Genomic DNA, 8,696 nt, shown 5'->3' with positions numbered 1-8,696 from the left:
ATACTGCCACAGTAGTCAAAACAGCCTGGTACTGGAACAATAACAGATACATAGACCAATAGAACAGAATTGAGAATCCAGACATAAATCCATCCACATATGAGCAGTTGATATTTGACAAAGGCCCAGTATCAGTTAAATGGGGAAAAGATAGTCTGATTAACAAATGGTGCTGACATAACTGGATATCCATCTGCAAAAAAGTGAAACAAGACCCATACCTCACACCATGTACGAAAATGAGCTCAAAATGGATCAAAGGTCTAAACATAAAATCTAAAACTATAAAGATCATGAAAGAAAAAATAGAGACAATGCTAGGAGCCCTAATATATTGCATAAACAGTATACAAAATATTATCAACAACGCAGAAGAGAAACTAGATAACTGGGAGCTCCTAAAAATAAAACACCTATGCTCATCCAAAGACTTCACCAAAAGAGTAAAAAGATTACCTAAAAGCTGGGAAAAGGCTTTTAGCTATGACATTTCTGATCAGTGTCTGATCTCTAAAATGTACATGATCCTGCTAAAACTCAACCACAAAAAGACAAACAACCTAATTAAAAATTGGGCAAAGGATATGAACAGGCACTTCACTAAAGAAGACATTCAGGTAGCTAACAGATACATGAGGAAATGCTCACAATCACTAGCCATTAGAGAAATGCAAGTTAAAATTATAATGAGATTCCATCTCATTCCAACAAGGCTGGCATTAATCCAAAAACACAAAATAAGAAATATTGGAGAGGTTGTGGAGAGACTAGAACACTTATACATTGCTGGTGGGAATGTAAAATGGTACGACCCCTTTGGAAATAGATTTGGCACTTCCTTAAAAAGCTAGAAATAGAACTACCATATGATCCAGCAATCCCACTCCTTTCTTTTATGCTCCAGCAATCCCACTCCTTGGAATATATCCTAGAGAAATAAGAGCCTTTACACGAACAGATATATGCACACCCATGTTCACTGAAGCACTGTTCACAATAGCAAAAAGATGGAAGCAACCAAGATGCCCATCAACGGATGAATGGATAAATAAATTATGGTATATTCACACAATGGAATATAATAGAACAATGATGAATCTGTGAAACATTTCATAACATGGAGGACTCTGGAACCCATTATGCTGAGTGAAATTAGTCAGTTGCAAAAGGACAAATGTTGTGTGAGACCAGTATTATAAAAACTCAAAAAATAGTTTAAACAGAAAAGAAAATATTCTTTGATGGTTATGAGAGTGGGGAGGGGGACGGGAGGGAGAACGATTTTCACTAATTAGATAGTAGATAAGAACTATTTTATGTGAAGGGAAAGACAACACACAGTACAGGAGAGGTCAGCACAACTGGACTAAACCAAAAGCAAAGAAGTTTCCTTAATAAACTGAATGCTTCCAAGGCCAGCATAGCAGGGGCAGGGGTTTGGGGATCATGGTTTCAGGGGACATCTAAGTCAATTGGCATAATAAAATCTATTAAGATTCCGTATCCCACTTTGGAGAGTGGCTTCTGGGGTCCTAAACGCTAGCAAGCGGCCATCTAAGATGCATCAATCGGTCTCAACCCACCTGGAGCAAAGGGAATGAAGAACTCCAAAGATACAAAGTAATTATGAGCCCAAGAGACAGAAAGGGCCACATAAACAAGAGGGTACATTAGCCTGAGACCAGAAGAACTAGATGGTGCCTGGCTACAACCGATGACTGCCCTGACAGGGAACACAACAGAGAGCCCCTAAGGGAACAGGAGAGCACTGGGATGCAGACCTCAAATTCTCATAAAAGGACCAGAGTTAATGGTCTGACTGAGACTAAAAGGACCCTGGAGATCATGGTTCCCAGACCTTCTGTTAGCCAAAGACAGGAACCATCCCCAAAGCCAACTCTTCAGGCAGGGATTGGACTGGACTGTGGAATAGAAAATGATACTGGTGAAGAGTGAGCTTCTTGGATCAAGTAGACACATGAGACTATGTGGGTATCTCCTGTCTGGAGGGGAGATGAGAAGGTAGAGGGGATCAGACGCTGGCCGAATAGACACAAAAAGAGAGAGTGGAGGGAAAGCGTGTGCTGTCTCATTTGGAGGAGAGCAACTGGGAGTATAAAGCAGGGTGTATATAAATTTTGTATGACAGACTGACTTGATTTGTAAACTTTCACTTAAAGTGTAATAAAAATTAAATTAAAGTAAAATAATGCTGCCCCCCAGTCGATTCCAACTCAGAGTGGCCCTATAGGACATGGTAGAACTGCCCTGTAGGGTTTCCAAGGATCAGCTAGTGGATTTGAACTGCCAGCCTCTTGGTTAGCAGCAGAGCCCTTAACCACTGCACCATCAGGGCTTCTCCGTAAAGATTACAGCCTTGGAAATCCTATGGGGCAGTTCTATTTTGTTCTATAGAGTCACTATGAGTTGGAATCAACTTGAGTACAGTGGGCTTTGGTAGTTTGGTCCTAAAATCAGTCATTTCCCAAGTAGCTCTGGTTTCACCACTACCATTCTTTTACTTAATTGTTCAGTTTCAATATATATATGTATAGTGGTTTCAAAATTGAAAACCTGTACCCTTATGGGAAACAATTTTATCAATTAGAGTACAGGGATTATATACATTCCAACTCATAGTGACCCTATAGGACAGAATAGAACTGCCCCATAAGATTTCCAAGGCTGTAATCTTTACAGAGAAGCCCTGATGGTGCAGTGGTTAAGAGTTCGGCTGCTAAACAAAAGGTTGGCAGTTCAAATCCACTAGCTGATCCTTGGAAAAGCTATGGGCCAGTTCTACTCTCTCCTATAAGTTTGCTATGAGTCAGCATTGACTCAATGGCAATAGGTTTGGTTGAGTTTGGCTCAGTTCTAATTTTTACAGAAGCAGACTATCAAATCTTTCTCCCCAGAGTGGCTGGTGGGTTGGAACTTCCCACCTTTCAATTAGTAGCTGAGCAGTTAACCACTGTACCACCCGGCTTTCTTAATTTCAGGACAGAGGCCAGTATATATACAAACTAAGCCTTGAGTATCTTGTAGCTCCATAAATAAATGGAAACATTCACAATGATAGGAATATGTTGAAAGAACACAGGAGCCAACTGCAAGAGAGGCCAATGGACAAAGTTGGAATAATTAGAGCAAAAAAAAAAAGAGTATGGCTTATAACCCAAAGTATAAAATAAATACCCATCAGTCCGTAGTGATATAAATAAATGATAAGTAAATAGATAAACGGAAGAAAGTAGGCAAATCTCTCATTCTGAATAATTCTAAATAATTTACGTGAATATTCCCTCCTAAGGTGGTAGAGCTTAATCCCCCATTCCTTAATTGTGGGCTATGCATATTGTCTTCTTTCCAAAAACTGCAGTTCGGAAAGGGGAAAAAATAGAAACTTTACAGAGGAAAAATCTGAGCAGCAGTTCCTCAGTCAGGTGATCATACTCAACATCAACAGGTATAAGTCATGTCGATAGTATGTACTCTTTACATGATGGGAAGAGAGTGACACATCACCTCTGTGGCCTTCCTTCCCAAAATCCATAACCCCTGTCTAATCACGAGGAAAATATCACACACACATCCCAATTGAGGAACATTCTACAAATAACCTGACCAGTACTCCTCAAAGCCGTCAAAGTCATCAAAAGCAGGAAATTCTGAGAAATTGTCACAGCCAAGGGCAGCCTAAGGAAACATGGGAACTAAAAATAATGTGGGATCCTAGAACTGAAAAAGGATATTAGGTGAAAACTAAGGAAATTCTAATATAGCATGGGCTTTATGTAATAACAAACTATCAATACAGGTTCATTGTGACAAAAGTACAATATTAATATAGAATGTCAGTAATAGGAGAGACTAGGGAAGGATGGGATATTGAATGGTTTAAAATCAGAATAGTTGTGTCTCAGAGTTGTATCATTTCACCAAACTTATTCAACCTGTATGCTGAGCAAATAATCCAAGAAGCTGGACTATATGAAGAATGTGGCATCAGGATCGGAAGAAGACTCATTAACAATCTGTGTTATACAAATTACACAACCTTGCTTGCTTAAACTGAAGAGAATTTGAAGCACTTACTGATGAAGATCAAAGACTAAAGCCTTCAGTATGGATTACACCTCAGCCTAAAGAGAACAAAAATCCTCACAAATGAACCAATAAGCATCATCATGATAAATGAAGAAAATATTGAAGTTGTCAGGGATTTCATTTTACTTGGATCCTTAGTCAACACTCATGGAAGCAACAGGCAAGAAATTAAAGGACATATTGCATTGGGCAAATCTGCTTCAAAAGACTCTTTGAAATGTTAAAAAGCAAAGATGTCACCTTGAGGACTAAGATGCACTTGACCCAAGCCATAGTATTTTGATTCACCTCATATACACGCAAAAGCTAGACAATGAATATGGCAGATGGAAGAAGAATCCAAGCATTTGAATTATGGGTTGGCAAAGAATATTAAATATACCACTGACTGCCAGAAGAACTAACAATCTGTCTTGGAAGAAGTACAGCCAGAATGCTCCTTAGAAGTGAGGATAGTGAGGTACTTTGGACATGTTATCAAGAGGGACCAATTCCTGGAGAAGGACATCATTCTTGGTAAAGCAGAAGGTCAGTGAAAAAGAGGAAGACCTGCATTTACATGGATTGACACAGTGGCTTCAACAGTGGGCTCAAACAGGCATTGATTGTGAGGTTGGTGGAGGACTGGTCAGTGTTTTCTTGTGCTCAGGGTTACCATGAGTCAGAATTGACTTCACGGTACCTAAGAGCAAAAAGTGTTAGATATTCAGTAACTCTCAGTATTATTTTTACAACTTTATGTAAATCTAGAACTATTCTAAAATTTGACATTTTTATTTTAGAAAATTTCAGGGAGGATTTAAATTTTTTTTCAATTTTATTTGTAATTTAATTCATCCTCCAGAAAGTGAAGAAATATTTGCAAGTAGAAAAGACATGCTTTGCATGTTAATTTATAAGCTGCTGTTGGTTGCTGTCGAGTTGATTCTGACTCAAAATGCTGTTGAGTTGATTCTGACTCAAAATGACAGTATGTATGCAGAGTAGAATTGCTCTGTAGGGTTTTCAAGGCTGTGGTCTTTTGAAAGAAATCACCAGGCCTGTCTTCTGAGGTGCATCAGGGTGAGTCTGAACTGCCAACATTTCAACTAGTAATCAAGCACTTAATTATTTGTGCCATCCAGGGACTCTTTTATAAACTGTACCTACTATCTAATTTTTTTGTTCATTTTCATATATATGTTACAGGTAGTCCTTCACCTACAACGTATTCGAGTTACAATGAACGACACTTGAGATCATCTGTTTTTTTTTTTTTTTTTTGTATATCTTATTGTTAGTGATATGTACTACGTACAATGTTACAGCATTACAGCGTGTAGTTTGTGGACATTATCATTCTCAGATGTTCACTTGCAGATGTTCGAAGATCGGATTTATAAAGACACTGATAAAAAAAAGGCAATAATAATGAAAACCAAAAAAAAAAAAAAAAGGATAGGTATTCAACTTAGATCAGAACTGACTTAAGACAGAGTCATTGGAACAGAACCCTATCATAAGCCGGGGACTATCTATAATTTTTAATGATAAAGTTCTGCTTTATCACTCAAATAACATATAAAAGCATAAGATAACCTCAGTGTTTGACCTGAAATAAAACTGACCGCATTAATACCTACCTAACAGCATATGGGAACTCTGGTGGCACAGTGGTTAGGGGCCCGGCTGCTAACAGAAAGGTCAGCAGTTCGAACCTACCAGCTGCACCACAGGAGAAAGATGTGGCAGTCTGTCTCTGTAAAGATTAACAGCCTTGGAAACCCTATGGGGTAATTCTACTCTGTCCTATAGGGGTCTATGAGTTGGAATTGACTTGATGGCAACGGGTTTGGGTTTTTGGTTATGTCCAAAACTGTTACAAAACAAAACAAAGAGTAAGAAAGGGTGAGATTGACCTTTTTTTTTTCAGTGTCAAAAAAAGTATTGGCTGAATCACCAATCCCCAATCATGAAAACTTGTATAACTATGTCTCTTTGTCCCTGAGGAAAACTACAGTTGGCATGTCAATGGTCAAAGAATGGCTTTCTTAAAAGCCTAGTATTTTTGAAAATAATTAAGTCACAATGAACAATAAAATAAAAAGTAATAAAAAAAATAATAATGAAGGCTATCACCCACAGTATTACATAAGTTCTAAACACAGGCAACCATAGCATTGGCTTAAAATCTACAGAGTAGTTCAGGGACCTATGCTGTTCTTTTCAGTTCTGAATTTTCAGGTCTGCGAAGTTCGTGGCAGAGTGACTACCATGCAAATTCCCCTGTGACTCTCCTGAGCTAGAAACCAGCTCACTGCAGCTGGTTTTCTGTTCCACACTATTACCAAGCAGCATTGGAGGAACAAAAGAATTATGTGGCAGTAGTTCTCAAGTTTTCCTGGGGGTGAGTATCATTAGGGGCTTTGTTCTAAAAACTGATTCCTAAGCCCTATCCCTTGAGATTCTGATTCAGTAAATCTGGAGCGAAGCCCAGAAATCTGCAATTTTAATAAGTATTCTACAGGTGATTCTGCTACAGACAGGCTGTGGACAGTGCTTTGTAAAACTCTGATTGATATAAATAGCAAGCTAAGTGCCCCATCCAACATGTTCCCAGAGCAAGCGGCGCATCCTCCACTAGGGCAAACCGCACATCGTATTAGTGTGATTTGTTTATATTTTGTCTCACTAGACTGCGAGCTTCTTGAGGGCATGTGTTGGTCAATTAATTTTATGTCCCCAGTGGCTGGAACAATGAGTTTAATGAAAGATAATCTAAAGATGATGCCACAAGTGCAAACAGAATGTTTCCCAAAGACTAAAAGAGATAAAAGTGCATTTATAATTAAATTAGAATGTACTGTTTGCCAGGTTATTCCCCTGCTGATATTTACTCTCCCAAGCCATATCTAGATCCCGGTCTGACTTGTTGGAAATTATTCCTTCTCTTTCAGCCTGATAAATTGTTACAGAATTGATCCATTGCCTTCTCCCATAAACCCATCTTTCTATCCGCAGTGATTTTTTTTTTTTTTTTTTTTTTTGAGAAGTGAGTTAATCTTGGTGCCTAAATTCTTTCTCAGGGTGATTTATTTAGAGACAGAAACAAGCTCAAAGTAGAGCCCTCAGAGTCATTCCCAGGATCTTTTTTTCTTTTTTAAATTGGAGCTGGTGTGAATTTTTTTCCTTTTTTACAAACATTCACTCATTTATTCTTTCAGTAAAATGTCATTCCTATGTGCAAATACCAAATACAGTAATCCTCAGGACTCCTGGTCAGCTGCTCTCTCTTTCTCACCTTTCTCTGACCTCCTTTACCTCAATTCTTATCTCCAGCTTTGTCCTCATCCACTCAGGCACATTAACCACACTGTCCAGTCAACTCCAGCCCCAGGGCCTTTGCGTTGGTTATTTCCTCTGCCTGAAATACCTCTTCTTCATATCCACATGGTTCACTCCTTCACCTTCAAGTCTTTGTTGGAACTAGTGACTATCTTCCCCCATAGCATTCTTGATATAATTTTCCCCTGCTCTACTTCTTGTCAGTTTCAAAGAATTTATTACTTTTGTGCATACTAAAAAATTTTATATTTGTATTATAATTATTGTACATTGTCTTCCTCCTCATCCCCATTGAATGTAAGCTGCACAAAGGCAAGGATCTTTTATGGACTCCAAGTATCTAGAACAGTACTTGGCACAAAGCCAACACAAAATAATGTGATAATTCAATTAATCCAACAAATATTTGAATGTTACTATGTGCCAGGTAGTTAAGCAAACAGGTAAAATCTGTGTTCTCGTGGAGCTCTCACTGTAGTGGAAAATACCAACAATATACCAATAAATACATAATATAAGTCCACATGCTGATAAATGCTTTGGGAAAAAATAGAGGATAAATAAGGGAGAGTGTGCCAGGGTTATTATTTTAGAGGAGGTGGTCAGATCTATGAGGTGGTGACATTTGAAAAGTCTTGAAAGAAACAACAGAAGAAAGATGTAAAGAGCACAGACACTGAAGTCAAATCACTAGGGCTTGAATCTGACCACACTGTTTATCAACTGTGTGACACTGAGTAAGATATCTTTCTATGAATTAGTTACCTTAACTATACGATGGAGATAAAAAGAATATCTTCCTCAGAGGTTTGATACTGAGTATGCAATGAGTTAATTAATACATAAAGACCATAGGACAGTGTGTTAGTCATCTAGTGCTGCTGTAACAGAAATAGCACAAGCAGATGGCTTTAACAAACAATTTATTCTCTCACAGTCTAGTAGAGTAGAAGTCCAAATCCAGGGCATCAGCTCCAGGGGAAGGCTTTCTCTTTCTGTCAGGTCTGGAGGAAGGTGCTTGTCATCAATCTTCCCCTGGACTAGGAGCTTCTCTGCACAGGAGCCCTAGGTCCAAGGAACGAGTTCTGCTTCTGGTGCTGCTTTCTTGATGGTATGAGGTTCCCAAGTCTCTCTGCTTCTTTCTCTCTTTTATATCTCAAAAGAGATTGGCTTAAAACACAATCTACTCTTGTAAATTTTATCAACATAACTGCTGTTAATCCATCTCATTAACATCATAGTGATAGGATTTACAAAACGTAGGA

Source organism: Loxodonta africana, chromosome 3, assembly GCF_030014295.1.
Source record: "Loxodonta africana isolate mLoxAfr1 chromosome 3, mLoxAfr1.hap2, whole genome shotgun sequence".
NCBI classification, from domain to species: Eukaryota; Metazoa; Chordata; class Mammalia; order Proboscidea; family Elephantidae; genus Loxodonta; species Loxodonta africana.
Note: the sequence above shows the minus strand (reverse complement) of the source record.